Genomic DNA, 23309 nt, shown 5'->3' with positions numbered 1-23309 from the left:
TTTTCTGCTTCTCTGAATAAATACTATTGTATTTTCCCACCCAAGTAATACAGAAGACTTGACTCTACTATTTACAAGGCACTTCAGACCGCAAAAAGGTTTCTTACATAATTAATCTTTTACTAAGTATTTGCAATTTTTGAGCTACGCTTAAAAACCTGATCCTGAAGAATGGAGAATTTGGCAACAGATTATTAATCTTATTCATCAGGCTCAAGTAACACCCTTTATGAGGGGAAAGCGAGTATTACACAACCTGTAAGTAAATACTTCAGAATTTTTATTCAAAATTATTCCAGCTGTGTGGGCAACCTTTTTTGAGATGCTTTCACCGTGTTCAAACAAATGACTCCTTCTGGAGGAATGTTTGCAGAAACAGTACATTTTAAGTTCACGTTGGAAAATATTGATATAAAATGAACATTTTAAGTCTTAAGTATAAATATTCACTGTGGGAATTTGATTCAAAGCTTTACACTCATCCAGAGGTGTGAGGCTCACATATCCAAAGAAAGCCATCCTGCTTGTCTCGACTTAGGTATATTTAAAATTGTAACTGTCAGAGCCCACTTACAAATAACATTGATTTTAAGACACATTTGCAGAATTTTAATGAATTATTTATAATTATGAATATATTGAGAAAATCCTATCTGTTCCCAGATATAACTTATTAAAAGAAATAAAAAATACTAGTCTTAGTAAGCTGGGGATGAATGCTGCTATGCATGTAGCACTTGTACTCTTTACATTACATATGCTGAAGCAAGCGAACTATTAAGCTGATATTTTTAATACTTGTTTAGGATTCTTTCTTCATATATCTGTGTTCATTTTGCTACTGACCTTTTACTCTAAGTCTAAGAGTAAAATCTTAGAGGGATGGCAAAGTTAGAAATATAAAACATGTCAAAAAAAGATCTAAAACTATTGCACCCATTAAAAATGCCCTTATTCCATATGCTCATACCTTCCTTTACACGAACTCTTACTGTATGTAGCACCCACCTAGATTCCTTTATAGAAATCCCTTTGTGGGACTTCACTGACAGCTGATGTCCCTTCACTACAAAGATTCCCAGATGTTTTAGACTGATGATTGCTGTCACCCCTCAAATCTTCTCCACCGCCACCAGTGCTGCTTAGAAATCTGTGATTATATAAATGTTATTCCAGGTTACAGGTCTGCAGATCTGTCACAGACCACTTATCATGACGTCAGGGACAGCAGACTACCAGGAACCAGGGCTTTGCAGCTCAACTTTCAGGTGTGCGTGTTTACATAGGGTCCACCAACTGTATCTGGGAGACCTCTATAGAATAAATGGTATTGCTGAGAAGCAGTCGAGGGCACCCGAACTCTGCTCTTGATTACAGCACTGTATATATAAAACCACTATAACGCATCTATTTTATTCCCTGAAATCTTTCAGCGGCATGTCCCAGACAGGCACTTGGCAAGCACAGTTGCTATGCTCTTCTCTAGAAAACAGCACTGAATGAAGACCTGACATCCCTCAGCCCCTAAAGCTAGCATTTTCAAAACTGGGCAGACAAAACGGGATTCCTCGGTCAACATTTCAGTATCTGATGTTCTGATCTTGCAAAGCACACACTCATATTCTTTTCTGTCTGGCAGTGTCTTTCACCTCAAGAGGGCTGCTGCTCCACTTACTTACAAAATTGATTACAGTTTTCAATGCTCTGCTAGATTTCCAAAAACTGATCTAAAGATGCCACTGCTGGGTACCACTCCGTCCAGCTCCCTTTTGTTACGGTATCCCCAAAAGCATCAACCTGCACACACACCCCCCCACCAAATCCCAGGGGATGCAATTTCTGGAGGAACCATAATGTCTAACAGAGCTCTTCAGCTCATGCTTTGTAAGTTATACAGCAAACTGACTAACATTATTTTGGTTCATTAACCATTTTTGAGCAGACTTCAATTTTTCACCTATTCGTTTACTGGTTGTAGTCATCTAATGCACCTAACACAAGCAAGTTTTAGCAAGCAGAGAAAACATCTAAGCCTCACTGCTTATTTAAATTCCTTGAATGTGTGACTTAAAACATTTGAAATAGTGAACACAAATAAAGAACACGAGAAACAAGTATAGAACATAAATATGGATAAATATATCATTATATAAAATATTTTTTATACAACTAAAATAAATATAAAAATATTGTTTATATAACTAAAATAATGTCAATATAAAAAACAAATAATAAAAATCAAGCTAGACCCTGTAAGTATCGAAAAAAGGAGATGCATCATGATCGTGAACAAGTCATTCAAAAGGGGAAAATACTTTTGCAACATTTGCAATATTTGACCCATTATGACTTCTCAGAGTGAGACTGACCATAGAACACTACACTTTACAACCACTCAACCTATATAAATCTATTTATCGACTTTCAAGTTTCTCTCTTAATTTTTACCCTTGTTCAATGCCTTTTCTCCTTAATATGCATGCTTTCACAGGTTTGGGATTTTTCTCATACAGCTGTTTAGGCAGGTTTATTGGCATATATCATTCAATAAAGTATTGTGCCCTTGAAATTGTATCTATCTCAGCTGGGACAGTACAGTGACCAGAATCAGAGAGCTCATCTGTAAGGCTGCGGAGCAAACATCTCCCATCACCTTCTCAGAGACACTCCCTTCTCCAGCAACTGCATATTTAAGAATAGAATATGATTTCCTTGCAGCAGTCTTTTCAAGTAACGCACAAATACATGCTGGCACTCAGATACAGTGATAATGGATATGGGTTGAGGAAAACAGAAAAACAGACCTGTATAGGATGGAGGGTATCAATATTCTTTCATCAATACAAGTACACTAAAAACACATTTCAAAAAGCTTCATCAGACCACCTGTGCGCATTCCTGCCACAAATCACCACTGTCCTCATGAATTTACAGAGGAACCTAGTAAGTAAATACCTCTTCTTCACTTCTATAGTAAAAATGGAAGGAAAAAAAAAGGTTGTGAAGTGTCTGCTTGGGAGTATATACAAACTAAATCAAAGGTATTGTTCAAAATTTACAGCAGGTCATCTCTTCTTTTTTCCTATTTCTTTTCAATATCGAATGAAGGGCTGACCAGCAAGGTCAAACTTTCCTTATTAATGAGGCATTGCTAGAGCTTTGTCTCATTAGGGCACTCAGAACTATGCATTTACTGCAATTTGCAGCACTTAATAGAGAAAGGTCAGAGCGGGTTACGTTCAATTTCCACTTGGCAGAGGGAGGAAAAATGGAAGCAATTCATTTGCACAAATTTGAATAATTCTTCTCAGTCTCCTTTTCTTTATCTATGTCTAGATAATTCCTGCATCTTAGCCCGCTCACAATCATCCTAAACCTGCCAACAGCCGGCTTTCTATGAAGGCTGTAATGGAGCTGACAGATTCTATGAATCCAGGTGTCAAAATAAAGCCATTCAGCTCCCCCCCTCCCTCTCTCACAACAGGGAATAGGAGCTGCCTCTAGTGAGCTCTTAAACTTATCATAAATGTATCAAGATTGCTGTGGGCCATGAAACAGCTGTAGACAATTAATCTTTCCACAATTCTTCGGCATAAGAATTGCTTTCCCCGCGAAGTAACATCTGCCATGGTGAGGTGATTATTCATGGGCAATGGGCGCCACCATAGTTTTATGCATAGAGCCATCAGTGGCAATGAAGCAAAATTTATAGTTTTCCCTGGTTCAGTAAAAATAACATTTCAGCTGCATTAAAATGTCATCCATCAGCATTGTCCCAGAGCGCAGGGCCCCATCTCATCCAGAGAAATTAAAAAGTATTCATTTTAATGGTAACTTGCGAAGCTTGCAGTGACATTGCTTTTTTTTTTCCCCCTCTTTTTTTGTAAGCAGTATTGAGGAGGAGGAGGACTGAAGGAAAAGGTTATGTGGTGCAGCGAAGCTGAGGATTAAATGTGCTACTAGGGAGTAATGATATACCAATTACTGGGCTGCTGGTTCTTATTTATTCATAACCCCTGAACGCTTAATCAAAAATCCTTGAATCAAATTGAACAACTAAAGAAGGAAAGTTATTTCACAGAGATAATGTAATTCTTCAACTTAAAAAAAAAAAAAAAGAGAGAGACAGAGAGAGTGCCAAATGGATATAAAGGCAAGACGTGGCTCTTGCCAGAGTGGTAGGGTTAGTCTTTTAAAACATTAGCTTAAAGGAGTAGGGAAATTTAAGCCGGAAATGTAATGATCGTAATTTACAAGCGAGTTTCTATTCTAACTCCTAAAGTAAAGCTGATTAATGTCTGCTTTGGCAGCATGCTCAAGGGAGAGAAGTGTGCAAAAACGTACTCTGTGAGTTTAAAGTGCTCTGCGTTGCTCCTGCGCCACGGGTAGACTGCAACCATCGGGCTGTTCAGGCAGCACCTTGCTCCAGCAAGCACCGGCAAGTCCAGGACTGCTCAGGAACTGAGGTGCCATTCATGGCAGCAAAGACAACGCACCCCAGACTTAAGACTATTTGGATACTTACATGGATGAAAGACATTCTTCCTTGGTAAAGAAGTGACTGAAACAAAGAACGGACTTTTGGAACTGGACCTGGACTGTACAGGCTCCATGGTCCAAAGGCAGTGGAGAGCTGCGGGGGGTCCAACTTGCACTGCTGAGCTACTACTAATGCTCCCGATTTACTTTAGGGTGAAACACTAAAACTAAACAGTGTGTAAAGTAGGATATTATGTACAGAAAAGGTTTCAAAATCTCCAAGAGCTGAATCTAAATATGTCTACATTTAAGTTTTCAGGAAAATTGAGCCAATCTTATTTCTAAAGCATGTTAGTTCAACAGTGGTAGCAATCTGCACACGCAAAGTCTTTTGGCATTAGAATTAGAAGGTATCTTATCTTAACTTTTAAGGATAGAGTATTTACAAAGGCACATCGGCAGTGAGATACTGGATGAAGCACGGTACCTAAGGAAGAGATTACCCACTAGAGCAGACTTGGCTCCAGGCAGCCTGGAGCACGCGCTGAACAAGTTTTGTCTTTACCTACTAGATTTACCGTAGGGTGCACACAGACTGATTTTACTGATCCATTGTAGAGGCATACCTTTACCCACTCAGGGTTTTTTCCATAGCATTTCTGTGGAGACAAGCTTTTCCTGAGGGTTCAAATGCTCTGTGTTTTGTGTTTCTCTCTCTTATGATCCACCTCATTATGACATGAGTGCCCAAAACAGAAACTGAGGCTTGGAATAGAAGTCAGATCTCAAATCCCTCAGAAAGTTAAGTGATACCAAAATATATGCTGCTGAGTCTGGAACAGCTCTAATTTCAATAAAACAATCAGAGCAGGTAGATGGACTTTTACTACACTACCTAATTCTGAAACTACAGCTTGCTCTAAGAAAAAACACCTCCTTCTCTCTTCTGAGAGTCTCTAAAAAATGCCAAACACACAGTAAGAGACAAATTCCCAGTCTAGTGCCTTTATCTGAGAAGGCAATTAATTATGGTCTAAAAGAAAAACTACATTCCCTTAAGTGAGAGGCAGGCTCTTAGGAGCTGAGTGGTGGTGAGAAACTCCAATGAGGAACAAGAAGGCTTGTGATAAATTGTTACCTAAAATGTTTGGCTTTAGCTTCATTCTCCTGTTTCCTATGCAGTAGAAGGACTGACTCAAGGCCCACATCTAGAATGAAGGAGGCTTGAGCTGATCTCTGATGGATCATACACTTTTTACTGTTTTCTGAGGAAAAGAAAAAATTTGTGGCATTATGAGACCTATCCCCAACATGGAAACAAACACAGTCATTTTGATGATTTGCATAAATACTTTCAATCCCACTGCTGATTCATTGGAAAGGACAGGTTCAGCTCTTGGGTCCTGACTGACCTCACTTGAATTATGAGGGCCTTGCCTGGAAGAAATATTACTGTTGGCAAGATCAGAAAACAGCAACAGTGCCTGCCAGGCCCTCTTGAGAATTCAGCGATCAGCTTAAGTGGCACACTGAAGGACACGAGACTCAAGAGCAAAGAAAATACTGAAGGGGAATTGCAAGTAACAAATCCTGTATGGATTCAGTGAGAGAAGGTAACAGCTAGCAAGAAATTTTCTAAGAAATAAATTTGACTTAAGGAGAATATACAGCTAACTCATCAGCGTGGAAAGGAAAAGATGTTTACTAGACTCCTTTGTTGGGTGAGGAAGATGACATTTAAGGAGGCAAAGGAGAAGAAGCCAGAGAACAAAAGCAGAGGGAAAAGCTCTAGCAAAGTTGGGAAGGCAAAGTATAAAATTAGAAAAAAAAAATCACGTGAAGGAGAATGACAAAGATTAAGAAGTAGCAGAGAAAACAGGCATCTGATACAGTGAATTTCCAGCAGTCAAGGCTCCACCGTCTGCAGCCTTACACTCAACTTGTGAAATTCCATCTAGGGAACACCGGTCGCGAGCACTCCTGGTTCCACAAGCGATCTGCACTTTCCTGGATTCAGCCTATGTGCAGAAATAGCAACCTCTGCGTTCTGCTGCAGCTGAGAAAGCACAGCAATCCAGAGAAAGTACACACTTTGCTTTTTCATAGAGATTTTACTTTCGTCTGATCTTGGACTGCATTCCTTAATCTTAAAAAATATGGGGTTTGGCTTATGCATATGCAAGTCTTTATGAAAAGAAAAAGTCTACAGACTGTGGATGACTAGCTTTAAAAAAAAAAACATGAACAAAAAAAGAAAAAATACAAACTCTTCCTCTTCTATTTTTTTCAGTCAGAGGATAAAACAACCCAGAAACTTGAACAAACAAAAATGTCTACCAGATTTCATATGCTTAACTATGGGAATGAAAATAAAGCAACATTTATTTTGTGTGCTACGGAGCTGCCTGGAGGCTTACATCAAACTATTTTAGTTATAAGGTAAGAATTGGGTTTCACAAGCACTGAGAACGGACCCAAGATCCATTCAGTACTGCACCTATCTCTGACAGCTACAAGTAGCAGATTCGCCAGGAATCTGGATGGAGCATTTGTTCTCCTGGGTATTATTCCCAGTTTCCAGCAAGGAATGTGTCAGGGATCTCCTGAGCCAGAGGCTGCCTCTTACACATCACTTGTGATAGCCAGTCCCCTCAACAGCGTAATTGTGCTTTTGATGAACTGACAATTTGGAGCAGCTCTACAGAGCTGTCCTTAACTCAGTGCTATCCCCACCCCTTTCCACTACCACCCATCTCTGGAGAAGGGCATTAAGATGGACGTTGGTCAGTGCTACTGGCAATGGCCTGGGCAGAAGAGCATCATGTGAAGGGCTCATGGAGAGGTTGCCCTTCCTTGGCAATAACCCACCTTGAGCTCTCCAGCTTTTCCCAGCAGCTCTCCGGGTATTTGCAAGAGACCGAGGAGGTCAGGTCTCTTGTGCTTTCAGAGGAGAGAAAGAATCCCTCTACGTGACTCCTTTGAATCTCAAGAAGGGAAATTTGCTGAGGTGTTCAAGTAGACGAACCCCTTTCTGGAAGTTAGTAATAGAAGCATGATTTGGCTTTCAATTAAAAATGTTTCTACTCAAATTGTAAGCCACAAGGCTTTTAAAATTTGGCTCTTTTTTAAGCTGTACAATTACCCTTCCCAAGAAATGTTAGGACAAGACAATTAACCATGCTATTGATTTTCTCAAATAGCAATCTTACTGTGACTTCATCAGGAAAGCTGCTGATGCCGGGCCATAACTGCACTCACTGGCCACACCAAGCCATCTTTTCTAACTGGAAAGGTCTCTCTCACCTTGAAGGTGCCTGGGTTTCACCATGACACCAGTTGAACACTTCGAGGGATTCGTGAAGAGCTCTTAATTATCATTTATTATCTGAGGCCCAGTACGACTGCACTTCCCTTTTGCTGGGCAAACATACCAGTGTGATTAGGAACAGCGTGTCAGCTCCAGCCAGAGGAGCTACCCATAGGCAAAAAAGAATAGGGAAACCCTGGCACATAAGTACTCTGTTAGTCACTTGAGAGGTGAGGTGATGAGGAGGTTACAGGTGATCTACTTAAAGTCACATGAGACCGCAAGCAACCTGGGAACTGTCCTCAGATCTGCAGTCACACTCATCCATCAAGCACTCCTTCATATTCATCTTTCTTCTTGCTACATGGCAAGAGGCACTACCATCCAGCACTTCTCAGCAGCAACGCCCGTGCGCACTGAAAGAAACAATTTAAGGAGAGCTGAGGGCCTTCTGTTAATTTAGCAAACCGCCATTTTTTCTATCCTACCAAAGTCACTGCAAGGAGAGAATCTGCAGTGAGAAGGAACAACATGTTTCTGCAACTTCAACTCTGAGCCAACAGCATCCATTCAGTCACTTTCTAGCAATAACAAAAAATATGAGGTGTTCACATTTGGAGCCAAGGAGAGAGCAAATTAATTTTTTTCTCATATTCTTCCCATAGAGCTAAACACCTTTTCTTTTTAATATGGTTATTTACTATAACCTTACTTCATTAGTGTTAAAGACATTATTTCATGGTGAATGTTGTGGGTCTTTTAAAATAGGAGGCACTGGGAAAAAATAGAGGGTTGTTTTATCAAACACATTAAACTCTATCTCTATCTGATTTTAAAAAATTGTGAAGCACAAATTATCCGGAGCTTAGCACTCAGTGTCTCTTCCTTGGCCTATAAAGTCAACAGTTATGGTGTTAAAGTTTAATCAATCCCATAAAATGTTACTCAGAAAGTGACCCTGGTGTTATGGCTGAAGTACATCTCCTACATTAAAAAGCACTTTCATGGAAGCCAGAGCAGTGTTATTGTAAGAGAGAGCTAATAGGTATCTAGATGAGGTTATGAAAGGAAGGTGGAAGTAAAGGAGAGCATTGGGAAAGGCAGTGGAAGGAGGAAAGTAACAGAAAAGGAAGGAGAAAATCCCTTTCTCCAAGTGGTTTCCCACAGAGCTAAATGTAAACACATGAATGTTCAGGTTGGAAGGATAAAAAGGACTTCTGGCAGTTGCTCAAAAGCAGAGTTCTTCATGAATTTCATAGCGAAGTCGGATGCAATTTTCACAGTCAACATGGGAAGATTACAGCAAACAAGACAGATGGTAACATCACTGTAGACCCAACCCTCCACTGATTCCTGCAAAGACTAGGTTTTCAGATACTGTTAAGATAAGGTTAATTAAACTACAACTTCATCAGAACATTATATTTGGCAAAAACATAAAGCCAAAAGATCACTAATTATGGTCCACGAACGTTCTTTTTGATCACTATCATCTTGGCTACTGATTCATTTCCTAACACCCAGTTATCTCCCACTGCAGCATGCAAGCACTAGATAGGATATACTAGGCCTTGCCACATATTCTGCTTCCCCTGTGTTTTGGGTTGGACAGCTCGCATCCTTCGGTATTTCCGTCACAGTACAATCATAACGCTGTTAGGTTGTTGTCATCACTGGAGACAATGAAAGCACATAAGCACTTCTTAGGGAGGCAATATGGCTTAAAATCAGAACAGCTGAGCCTACCAAGAAGTTCAAACCCACAGAGTGTGCTGCCAGAACTGTATTTAACCCAGCAGAATTTAGACTCCACCATTCACCAACAGATTCCTAAAAGTCTGCCAGATTTCAGGTCAAGATTATCAACTCTGCTGAACCTTTGGTGCAATATACCATGTCTTTCAGACCCATGTCCAAGCATATGCAAACCACTAAGATTATCAGAGGCATTCAGAAACTACTTAAGTTAGTACCTTACCAGAAATAGTCTCCTATGTTAGATGCTATGCAGTAAGAACTAAATAGAGACAGAGTCTGAGGACAACTCAGTTTTAAGAAGCAGCTGAATAAAAACTACTTTAAGATGGAAAAAAAAAAATCTCTTTCAAAGGCTTGTCGCCAAATTACCCATCAGTGACTAGCAGCATATTCCCAAACCCTAAAGAAAACAACATTTGTTTGCTTACTACTTATGAGAAATTTCAAGTCACTTTTTTTTTTTCAGGCTATAGACGAGGAGAGGGCCATATTGTAGATATTATTTCAAGTGAGAATGTCATCTGCAGCATCATAACACAGTAAGGTGCTAGTGTTTCAGCCTATTTTAACTAAGGTAGTTAGTATTTGCTATTTACTAAAAGATTATCCAAGCCTGACCTGGGGTGGCTTCCAGTAATGCTATTCCAGAGCATCTTTGACTGCAGTAGGGATTTTCTTCTAGTTCTGAGCAGGAAAACAGGAAAGCGCTCATCTTAAGGGAAAAAAAAAATAATTGTAAGAATCACCATTGCAAAATTCATATAGAAAACAAAGCTGGACAGCTCCCTCAGCCTGCTGGGCCCTCCCAGATAGACCCATCAGCTGCCAGCCTTCCTTCCACAGCTGTTCTCCTCCAGAATCTCTTATGGCACCCAAAAGGAAACATTCTCCAAACTAATTTGAGTTACACTTCAAATAACCATATGTTCATTATCAAGTGAATAAATTACAAGGAAGCAGATACCTGCAATGACTCAAATAGATAAGTATTGACTTTGACGGCTTTGCAGGTTAGACAACATCAGAAACAAGAGCACAACCTAAAGAGTAAATTATGACAAGCTATTCACAATTTCTACATGTTTACAGTTCTGCACAAGCTAATCTGTAAAGGCTATTATATGCTAGAACTCACCTGAACAAACTTGAATGTACAAGGGCATCAGAACGTATCATCCAGGCTCATATCAAATTATATTAATCTGAATTTCACTTTGAACCTCTCAGTTCACACAATTTGGAACTCCTCCAAGTTTTTATAGTCTTCAGAGCTGAGGTTTTGACTAGTTTAATCTTGAAATGTATGGCAGTGCAAGAAATATTTTAATAAATGTAATCCTTTAATCAGAAGGGAAATCATAGTAAAAATTCAGTTGTTACTTCTAAGCAGCACTTAAACACTGAGGTATTCTGTACAGTGTTTATACCTAACTATGCCAAAACTTGTCTTTGACATACCTATTCTGACTGCAAGGCAAAGGTATTGGATAAAATGATGAGAAAACCCACCTTATTAACTCAAAGACCTTGAATAGTTCAGGTGAATTTGCAAACGTCCAGAGTTGACATCAACGAAACAGCTTTTGAAGTCCTCAACTTGCTGATGGGTCCAGATCTCCAGAATGACCAAAGCTGCAAGCACAAAAGACCAATGAACTTATTGTATCCATCTTTCAGTCCGCTAGGGCAGTTTATATGCTTTTTTACCCCCCAGACTATCTTTAAACAGATTTAACCACAGGTTTTCCTCCCTGCCAAGAGACTACTGCAAAGCCACGGCTGCCACTACCAAAGCTTTCCTTCAATATTTAAACTAAACACCCTCCTTTTCATCCTGCTATTCTAGATTGTTATGTCCTATATACAATAAATAATTTTTCCCCCTTTAAAATTTTTTTCCTGATGAAAAATATTTGTAGGCCATGATTCCTTGCTCAAAATGGAGATGTTTGTAAGGCAAACAGTAAATCATTTGTCTCCCTGCCATGTCTCAGTATAATAAAAATCAAAGTGAGGTTCTCTTTAAATAATTTCACACCAAAATAAAGCTCTTTATCATCATCTCAACTAGAAACATACTGCTAGTGAACACACATATAATCTCCAATGGGAGGAAGGTCTAATATTTAGCAGGGATGCAATGAATTATGAGTAAATAAATATGCTTTCACTACAAAATTTAGATACAGATTAGTGTTTGAATCTCCCCAGCACAGAGGGAGGGTTGCTATTTCAGTATTCTTCTGACCAGTCTATTCAAATTAAGAGCTAAAAAGGTCTTCTTTTTTTTTATTCCCTTAAATAACTTATTAGTTAAAAGGATGTGAATTAACTTAGAATGAATGTTCAATTCATATAGTAGAATCGCCATCATCATTATTACAGGAAGCTCTAATCATTACGCAGCCACTAATATAAGACATTCTGCTAGCTTGCCTTTAATGAACATGACTCACATTTCACTTTAATGATTCCTACACCCGTGTCTCCTCTGCGCCTTCTCGTTCTACCCAACCATGGGGGAAGGGTAGCCTACATAGCTTTTTAAGATGAAAGGCTACTTTTTAAGAAGGGAGCAATTTCCAGTACCTCTATTTTATATGAGCTCACACTGCAAAGCCTTGGAGAAATGTGAAGTCCAGAAGGAGCGCAGAGCCATCTCCTTTCAAGGAGTCTCCAAGTGGGCCACCCAAAATGGTGGCACACTGAAGGAGTGAGGTCCTCAAGGGGGCTGAACAGTCCGCAGCATTTCCTCCAGGAGAGTCACCTTCTCATCTTGCTCAGTCAGCTCACTATTTTCTACAAGAGAATGCAGCAGCTTGAGCAGAGCAGAGCTCACAGGGAGGGGGCTTGCAGAGGTGGCAATACAGAGATGCAAGGGCACTGCATTAAGGAGACACAGCCTGAAGACCCTGTGGGAATATTCCAAAAAGAAGCCCAGCACCTCACACCCTCCTTTCTCACCCAGATCTAGCCTCACTGTAAAGATCAGGTATTGAGGTACGGAAGCTTCAGATAGCTAAAGTAGTCCACATGGTCCACTTACCTCCACCTCCTAGGGTGTTAAATATCTTCACAGCATAGACCATTTCTCAAAAAATCCACCTCAATCAGGTCACAGTCAGAAATATCTCTGTGGCAACCATAAACTATTGTTTAAGAAGCATTGCTAGTAACAGCCAAGGATAAGGACAATGTTAGGTATCCATGTATCTGCTACGTAAAAAACCCAGCCAACTGCATTCATGGAATGAGGGATAAATAAAACGGCTAATTTTCACAGGACTTCCATTACATTCCTTAACTTTTGTCGCCAGTAACTACACAAGTGAACTGCAGAATTAATTTCACTACAAAGCCCATCATTTAAACAGAGTTCTACTCCTATTAACCTGACTGCTAGACCCAACTCCATGCCATGTGTTATCACAGCCTTCCCGAAGGATAAGACTAATAGTTTGACACAGTCAGGTTCTGGTTTTATGGGTGGTGGTCACAGGTGTAAATAAATTACTTCTTTACACACCAAGAAATTCTCTATTGCACTCCTCAGTCAAACAGACTAAAACATTTTACAGCATTCCTGGGAAAGAGATAAAGATAAAGCAGGGAGGACTTCACAGAAGTTCCTTCACACCCATCCCATCCAGGTGTGATGTCTGGTACATAACCACAAAGTGCCTGGCCACCTGAGGCCAGGGCTGAACAGTACGACAGCCACTTAAAACAGTGGCATTAGTCTAGGAGGGGACGATGTCATTACTAAAACTGGTTACAAAGTTTAACAATACGGTTTCCTTCCCTTTATTTGGTGGCCTTTAGTTTTTTCTTAACTTTTACGCACACAAACTCCTTTCCTCCCGGCATTACATTTAAAGAGGCTGGCAAAGTCAAATTTCACTAACTTTCTTAAATTACTTTAATTGTCCAGAACCTGTTTAATATCCAGTCTTATAGGCAGCACTGTATAGGAATGAGGCTTGGTCCACTCCTGACTTAGAGGCTCAAAACATAACTGTCACTCAGAATATAACCGTCACTCAAAATGTAACTGTCACTCAAACTCCAGTGGGTGTTCCTAGCAAGGGACAAGGATGGGGCACAGAGTGCAGTTCCCATGTCAAGAGACTTGACTGCAAGCAGGGGACAACATAACATTTTAGGAGCAAAAGGGGTCTCTGATCCTGCACTAAAGCAACAAGGAACCCCCTCCTAATTCCCCGAGAAAGACAAGAGACTGCCCTTTCCCTACACTCTTTGGCTAGCGCTATACGTGACATCTATGCCATGCTCAGCTCCCCAGTTTCCGTCGTTACCTGCTTACAGCACATCCCCTTATGCTCAGTGCTCTTAAGAGACGCAGGACATTACTCCATTTCTGGTTTGGAGGAACAACGAAGTCATCTAAAGCAACATTTCTGGCATGAAATGTTGACCAAAGCTTTTAGTGATCCCAGAACACGATGTTTTCATTTTTGGTTTTGATGATAATAAGTTCATCTCCCCAGTACTCACTCACTGCTGTCATCCTGCCTCACATGCACTACGACCAAGAATAGAAGCAGAATTGCAGATTACCATCAGAAAGACTGTTTGCTATGTTGACCGGCAGAGGGAAAAAAAAGGTAACCCAGAGGAAAATGTGGTACGACTTCAGAAGCCTGCGAAATCATCCCAAGGCACCCAGGTATCGCCCACACAAAGTCCCTGAGTCTTTCGGGCCAAAATCAAACATTTCAGCTGGTGCTGAATAGCACCTTTCTCAAGTGGCTGCACAAGAAGTGACTGTGAGCCCGTGCGTCAGACTCTGACCCTCACAGGCTTGTTCAAGTTCACAATTATCCCAAAATGTATTCTTGTCAACAACACACAATTTTCAATACATCACTTGCTTTTCAAGTCAAATTAACACTTCACAGTCAGATTCTGCTTCCTAGACAACTCTATCTTAATTGAGACTTCCGTGATTTTATTTCAAGAGAGAGCAGGAGGTTTCATTTGTGATTTTAGCTGCAGGGACAGATAGATAATGAACTGTGTAGGTGTCTCCAAACAAAATATCACGTCCCCTGAATGCAGCTACCTGACAAAAGACATTAGACCACAGGAGCTGGGACTGTGCTTAAGCTCAGACATGTATTGTTAAATGTGACATGCTCAATTTATCATTAGTTATGAAGTGAAAACGGATGAATACACATTCAATTTAGTTCAGCTGCTTTCTTCATTTATCACACTCTTTCATCATCCATCATTCTTCCCTGCCACCGTTTTGATTTGAACAAATAACACACTTTCATAAGTTTAATCTAATTAATCATAATTGTAAGGTAATGTTCCCTTAATGAAGCGTATATTGGGCTTTATAAAGTTTGTTGCAATTTTAATAAAATCTGTTCCAGATAAAATCTACAAATGTTTTCAATGGAGCCAAAACCAGCCCTATCTCTCTCCCACTCATTACTAAGGTTGATGATGATGTATCAGTACAAAGAGTTGCTCAAGCATATTGCTCTTTTATAGAACCACTGTTTCAATAAATTGGAAAGCGTTCATCATTTTATGAGACAAGACATGCAGTTAAAAAAGTTAATTGAAGTAGAAACAAATTAGAAAACCAACCTAAAAGATTTTTCACACATTATTGCTATGAAATGCACAATACTCACTATCTTCGGAGGGCATCTCACATGCCAAAGACTGTATAAAGAAGAAGTTACTCCTTAGCTGCAGAAGCAGTGTACAGAGATACTAAGTTTTGTGGCAGTTCTCCAACCACAGTTAACCCAGAAGAGACCTCTCTCCAGCAACATCAGGGAACATGGGTCTTCATGTATCAGACCAAGGCAAGAAATCTCAGCTCTTCTCAGGACAAGTCGGCTTTGTTCACTGAAAGTTTTTGAGTCATTATGACCCCAGATTTCATTTCCCCCCACCACTGCCTACACTAGACAAAATTTCTGACCTCATTTTGCTGTGATTTTCAGAAGTTTGTAAAACATTTTGGAGCATCTGGGTGGAAAGTGCTGTGGAGATCAATATTACTTATGATAATTATTAAGGAGAAATTTTATTTGATTATTATTAACATACATGGACTCTTCATACCAAGACTAACATAACCTCCACTTGCTAACAGCATAGCATACTCATTTGTATCTGTTCCCACTCTTATATTGGCAATTATTTCTAAGTTGCAGAAGTGGAAACAGCACATTAGAAAATAGACTTATTTTCCCACCGACAGGACTTCACATCTCTGGGTCGCTAATGACAGATGTTAGTACTTTTCAAAATCTGGTTGAAAGTTGTACTTTGCTTCAGGGATTTTTTGCCCAAGTCAGTACCCTGGTCATAAAGATTGCTGCAGAAGTATTGGTAAGTTCATCCAAACATTTATGTGCAATGTAATGCCCTTATTTTCATTCTGAAGTGCAGTTTTACTAGTTTTGCTTAAGCCTGTTTCCAAACTAGTGAGAAATTTCAGCGAGAGGAACAATTCTAACCATCATATGTTACTACCACCACCTCCATCAAGATGAAGGTTCACCTGGCAAGATGACAGGTGAACAACCCAGAAAGCACCTATTGCAGCACCTTATTGTGATGCAAGTCATTATAGGATCCTTTCTCCTCTCATCAGGAAGGAGGAAAGACAATGTAGTTCTACAGCTTGTTCCCTGGTTTACATTGAGGAGTTGCAGAGCTTTTTCCTTCCACTTTGTGAAATGAATGTGTGATGGTTTCTGGCAGATTGTTAGATAAAATGTGATTGTGACTCTCCCTTGTCGCACACAAGATTAGAGCTGCACAGCTGCCAGTGCTCCCTTTAGACCTGGCAAGTTATTTTACATACCACACAAACAGGGGCGGAAAATAGGCATTTACTGGTTACAAAGACAAAGGCAACACTAACAGGAACTAACTTCACATCTAACATGGACTAAAAGTGGCCGATTGCCTCTTTTAACAGCCACTTATTTCTGTAACTCAACCCTTGAAACACAGGAGTACAGGGCTTAATAATCCACCAAGGACACAGAGCACCTAAGCAGTAATGCCAGGAAGAGGAAATAACACAACAGCGGTAACAAGCCCTTGTAGCTGGAGTTCACTGCAATAAATTCATTTGTAAAGGAGCAGATACCCGGGACAGACATCTGGGTCAGCCTGTTTCTAGAGAGAGGCTGGTACAGCAATATTATGCGAGAGAAACTTCAGGCATTTAACAGAGTTCTGTATTCTTATGAAAAAAGAAAAAATGATGTCTCAGCTGGTAAGGGAGAAGGATGCAATGCAAGCTCTTCGCTCCAGACAGGGAGTTTCCACATCTTCCCATCTGGGAGCATTCCTGCTGTAGTCCTCTTCCCCTTACACCCATTTTACCCACAACAATTATGCGGGCCAGTGAGGTGGCACTTTCTGTTCCTTGTCCTATGCCCCTCCACGTTTTTTTTTTTTTTTAATTTTTACTCATAATGAGTATATCCTCTAAGGCTAAGTTGCTAGACCAGTCAGTGTGGCCAAAGCACTGCTACCAATTAAGTTAAGTACAAAGTATGAGATTAATTAATCATTCATTATCTTTACAATGTAATAGCTGAAGCTCCAGGGTAGGCAATCCAATAATCCTTAGAACCCCCAAAGTGCTCATCTTTTCCTAAGTTGATCATTCATTATCCAGAGTGTACCAGCACAGAATACTTTTTTTCATTTTTCAAGGCAGTCAGTGTAGTAGAAATGACAAGTCTTCGAACCTCTGGTCCACCTTAAGCACATGAAGAGGCCCGTAAACACGTGTTTAATCTTAAACGGGTTTAAGGCTTCATCCTGCCTTCAGTGAAAGCAAAGGGAAAACTCTTACCAAGTACATGGAATTCAGGTTCATTCCACAATACTGACAAAACCAGGTAACCTTACCAAATGCACTGGTCTGCTCTAAGCAGCCTGTCCCAGTGCAGAAATAGATAAGAATCCAATCCAAGTGATGCATATGCAATGAAGAAATCTGCCTTTGGTAAACTGAACGTAGGCAAGAAGTGCCTTCAGGTTGCTGGTGTATGAAAGCTGGAAAGCACACGTGCAGAATATCCCAGCTCCTGCCTTCCTTGCTCTGAAATGACCTGCAACCTCCGACGCAGAACAAATAGCAAGCTGGCAGCACAAACCACAGAAATCCCAGGAGGTACATGTGCAAGTTAACTCCCTACTAGAAAACATTCAGACACAAAGTGATGTTAATTGTCTTGTGGCATGGTGCACCCATTCACCTTTTTAACAAAAAAGGTACTTTATGATGAACCATCTCAACCTTGCAGAGGAAGATTCTGCAGGAAAAAAGGTTCTGCAATGCATCTCTGCTCCTCAAAACAGGTCAGTAACAAAGAGAAGAGAATAAACTACTCTATGGGCGTGGCGAAGCCTATGACCTTAAGCTCTCAAAACCAGAGTAATATAGAGCATTATTTAGAGAAAAGTCACTGCCAAAAAGAGAATAACTTAGCTGATGTAATGGGAGTGTCCAATTCAAAGGAATATGCTGGTCGGCACAGACTTTGATTTACCACCACAAGATCACACAGCTGCCCTCCTACTCTTTTGCTCCCCAAACCTCCTTTCTTTCAGACTCCAACCTTCAAGGCCTCCCACATAACCCCGTATCCCAGTCAAAGCCCAGTTCCTAACTACACAGGCCACCCGACAGCCAGAGGGTCTGGGACTCTTCAGGCCAGGGCAAGGCAGGCAACTGGGTGGGGCAGCGGTGGTGTGTGCATACGTGCAGTCCATAAACACCACCTGTGACAAAAGATGATTTAACCAAAAAGTGAGGCAGCAAGCAAGGAAGCAAGAGCATTTTCAGTGCTGGGAAGCATAAACAGCTCACACATCTGTGGGGGCAGTAGGGCTTGGGGAAGGGCTGTTACCTAGCTGTGACTTTGCCACAGTTTTGGAAGCTTTTCAGATGGCATTCAAAGTTCACTCAGACATCAGTCTAAAGAACCTTTGCCACAGTTTTGGAAGCTTTTCAGATGGCATTCAAAGACATCAGTTTAAAGAACCTTGCCTCCAGTCCTTTCCCTCCCTCTGTGGGAGCTCCTTTGGTACAGTAGGACTAAAGATGTTTGCTCACATCTGGGAAATGGGAATGAGTAGGAATGATATTCCCCAAACTGCTAAAGAAATCCGGTCCAACTTTTCTAAATAAAAGATCTCCCATGCAAAAAAACCCACCTTTCTCCTTCCAAAATGAAAAAAATACAACAAACCCTCAGAATCTACTTCCTTTCTACTTTTCATAATTTTTGAAGGAAACTGATGAGTGGGAAGAAGATTTTTCTGCGTATGGAAGTGTTTGTCCTCCTGCTTTTCCTTGGAAATGAAAGGGGAAGAAAGGATAAACCTTAACACAGAGCTCTAACATGGTATTTTCGCTAAGATCCTTCCAAATTCAATTCTTGGCAGTTCAGTTTCCATAAGGTTTCCACCAGCTCTCATGCAAAGAAGTAGCATTCTTGGAGAAAACTGCTTCCCTCCGAACATATCCAAGCTAAGGGTCTAGAGGCACCTTTTCTTTCTGAACAACAATAGTGTGCTCAAGACAGAATTGTCTCTTCCAGTGCAGTGGGCAGCAAGCAGGCAGGAGTTACCTACACACTTGACTCCACCTGCCCAGCAGAGACTAGAGCTGCTGGAGGGTTCCTCTCAGAGCTAGACTTGGCTCTTTACTCAGAGCCAGTGGCCAAGACAACCTCACCTCCTATTATTTTGTCAGCAATTTTCTCTTCTGGTTTTCCCACCCCTGCAACTCACATACCGCAAAGGATTTGAGGCCACTCAGGAGTTGTGTCCTACTTATTATTGGCAACTGCATCCACTTCAGCGCACTCATTGAGTCAGGAGGCTTCATCTGGTGAAGCTGGTGGAAGACTCTTCCATTCAAGAACTGATTTATTACAAAGAACGATCTCTCGCATTTGGTTGTTGTTTGCCCAGGGAGTTCCTTTGTCATTTACTTGCTTGGTGCAAGGTATTTACTGAGCACTGCATTCCTGGCAGCAGCACAGAAACTGTTTGGACTCAATTCATTAGCGTTTAACATTATATTTGTAATAAGATCCACCACTTTAAAAGCACTAGCAAACCTTGCCACCATATTATGCTGCAAGCACAAGATAAGAAGAGGAGAAAATATACTAAACCTCATCTTTGTTACATACCTGCCAATGCTAACTTTGCAGTATGTGGCCATTATAACCTTGCTTTCAACTCTACTGAAACAGCCCATAAAATCTGCCTCTGCCGTACAGCGCTGTCTGCTCACACAGTGCTAATGTTTAATTAAATGGATACTCTACAAGAAAAGCACAAGGAAGGACAAGTACCTTTCCAGTTTTGGCAAGACCGTAAGTCACTCACACACAAACATATCCACTGTTTCAAGTTTATGAGTGTCTAACAGTACACAATCAACACACCCCAACTCCCGAGGTTTGCAGGTGTATTTGTTCAACACCCACACTCAACACAAAAAAGCATGTCATTTGGGCAGAAGCTTGACTTAAAAAAAAAAAAATAAAAATGTTAACAGCATGTTGCTATTCAAATTTTCTTAAGTAAGCAATTATTTTTTCTTTTGTTTTCTAACTTTTGGTTAAAAAGGTGTTTTCTTGGAATTGTTTATAATAAAATCGCCAGGGGATGGAGCTGATCAATTAACACCAGGAAAGAAGAGTGGCATGCATATGCATAAGTAGGAAGGAATTGCAGGGAGAAAAAGAGGCAGTAATGAATGGATAGACAAGAAAATGAGTTGAGCGTTTCCTGTGAATTGTCTTCTGTATGTTGCCACCTTATCCCAGCTTTTAAAAGGAGAGACACAGTCTAGAGAGAAAATTCAGCAGTGTCTACTTGAAAGGTAAGAGTAAACTTAGACCCTGACAATTACTAAATAAGAACATAATTAATTATTTCTTCAACTGAATAGTCCTGAATCCTACCACAAATCAATCAGCTCTTCTTGCCTAAGAAGCTCTGACTCTATTTTAGCTCAATGAAAACAAAATCAATGAAGGCCAATTATAGCCCATCTCGTTAGAGTATGCAAATAGTGCACCATATAGACGAGCTGCTATTGCTTCGGGCACTGCTGAGGAAGACACTTGTCAGGCAAACGCAAACGTGAGCTGGTGCTGGCCCCTAGCTGCCTGTGCTGTAAAACACCAGCTCCTTTCCGATTTATTCAAAGGGGATGCAAAAGTAGCAGAGACTCTGGGCCCTACAGCACTTGTTCATCAGCTTCCTGCTCAGTCATTTCAGCTGCAGAAAGCCCACCAGTGTGTCTCAGAAAGCAGATTCAAGGTTAATTACAAGAACTGGTGCATGCAAAGCTACAGAAAACCGAGCCGACCTTCCTTTCATCATCTTACATCAAGAAGAAAAGGCACTTTAAGCAGCGCATAATTATATTGCAAGGAAAAGGATTTCATCCAACCGCTACCCGCATCAATTAAACATCTTGCCCTCTCAAATGACAACTCTTAGTCTCCAGAAGAGAGTTCTGGCTACCAGCATAAACATTAATATACACCCACCCTGCCAGCACTCTAATCTGAGCCGTCTTTTCCCCCCACCAAACCAAAAATAATTTTAGGAAAAGAGCATTTCAGGAAGCTTTGTCCTCTTCCCTGCAAAAATTCAAACCACAAAGGAAAAGTTTGCCAGGATGTTCACGCCTAGCTGTCTGGAGAAACAAGACTACCGCCAAGTGAACTGTTTGGAGTTGAAGCTGTTTTCCTGCCAGCGCTCCACAGCTCCGCACACCCCAGCCACGGGAGTACTGAGGCTGGGCGGTGACTGCACGCACATCCTTGCAGCGGGCATGCGGTGGGCAGTGGACAGTGTGATCCAGTTCCATACACCCGCAAAATTCTGGCCTTCCTGTGTCCTGTTCATCTTGACTGATTTTCCCATAGTTTGCTCATAACAGACAGGATTATTCCTTTCAAGGTGTCACCTGCAGGCACTGAGTTTCCCAGTTCTCTGGCTACAGCCCAAGTATATTTTTGGCCAAAAGCCTCCTGCACAGCGGCTTTCTGCCCAGGTAGTGAGACTCTACCCTTGGCTTTATAGACAACTTTGATAGACAGCTTCATCTGTCCGTTGGTTACCTAAAAATCATGATGTAATGCTTTACTGCCACGCTTGTCAGTGGTGCCAGGACTTGCAGTAAACTACATAACAGCAGCTACGGAAGGACTGAAAATGAAGTATGTGACTTCTGCGGGACCAGGGTGCCTCCAATTTTGTTTGTGATGTGGAAACTCTGACCTCACAAGATAGCCCAGGCTTTTGGGTTATGTTTGAGGGTTTTGGGGTTGTGTTGGGGATTTTTTTCTCTCTGTTATTTTTATGTTAGTCATGTTATAGCTAGATAGTTTTTTAAGCACCTTGAAAAGGAACATAATTATGCTGTATTTGAAGCATGGAAGACAAACCGTAACTGCCTTTAACACTAAATCTTGACACACATACCTAAGAGACGTGAGAAGCCAAATCTGGGGGTTCAGCTGCTCCAAAAACAGTTGACCCTCACTCCCTTTGCATATTTGCAGGTAACTCTGATTCCTGAGCTAAATCCAGACATTAGCATTTTTGCCATTCAAAAAATTCATCCCATTTAAATACTATGCATCTCTAACTTCAAGAAATGAAAGCGTTAGAACTGAAACCTTTAAAACAAAAAAGTGGAAAAAAAAAAATTATTCATTACTTCACAAGCCGCTATATAGAGTGAAAAGCACCCTCTTCAGACAGTTTTGAAAACAATGACCAAATCCTTGTGCAAAGTAACATGATGCTCAGTAGCATAATAGCCTCCTTGAAAAAGTATCCTGTAGAGTTTATTTTACCTTTCTGCTAAGAGAATAGTGTGAAATAACCACTCTCATTTCAGGACACAAACACAAATGCACACAATTAGGAGGCTGTCTGAGATGCTGCAGTAAGGGAATTCTGTAAGCTGCAGCGAGGTCTGCTGGAATTGTCATCACATGCCCATGAAAAAAATTTCAGGGCTATCAAGGGCATTCTCGAGACAGCACTTCCCCTGTCGCATCCTGGGATGTATTTCTTCTGCTTTCTCTCTGGGTCACAACCAATTCAAATAGCAATTTTCTTAATGGCTAAGAGTTTTACTCCCTACAGAGTCCATCTTCTTAAAGAACCACAGTGACACATACAAGCAACCTCATTCTTTATCTATTTACTGACATCTCTCTCTCTTTTTTTAGGCCTACAGGAGAAGATGCTCCGCAAACAGCCAGAATATAACAGCAGACAAGATGAGGAAGGCTGCCTTACTGCTGGAAAATCTCAAGGACAGCAACAAGCCTGCAGCAAGCCAAGAGAACTGGCAGGAGTACCGTAACTTGCTGTGAGGAAGGCAGCCCTTTGTAGAGGGGGCTACAATGCGACCCCACGCAAGCTTCAACAGTGGGCCCATTTACACAGATGCCATCTTTGCCCAGCTGCATTTCAGCTGGTGATGGCGCAAGGCAAATAAAGCTACCTCAAGCAAATATTAATCCCGTTTAAGCTCCCAGATTGTTAAGACACTTCAACTCTGCAAAGCTGGACAGTACAGTTTTAAGCAAATAATTTTATCTTTCTGACAATAAGCCTGTACTTGGCTGGCTTCCTCAACTGGATTTCTATAATACGAGCTTATTGTGATTTAGCCAGATCAAACTCAAACGCTATGTGAGAA

The sequence above is a fragment of the Strix uralensis genome, chromosome 4 (assembly GCF_047716275.1).
Source record: "Strix uralensis isolate ZFMK-TIS-50842 chromosome 4, bStrUra1, whole genome shotgun sequence".
NCBI classification, from domain to species: Eukaryota; Metazoa; Chordata; class Aves; order Strigiformes; family Strigidae; genus Strix; species Strix uralensis.
The sequence above is the reverse complement of the archived record's forward strand: the minus strand, read 5'-3'. Positions refer to the sequence as shown.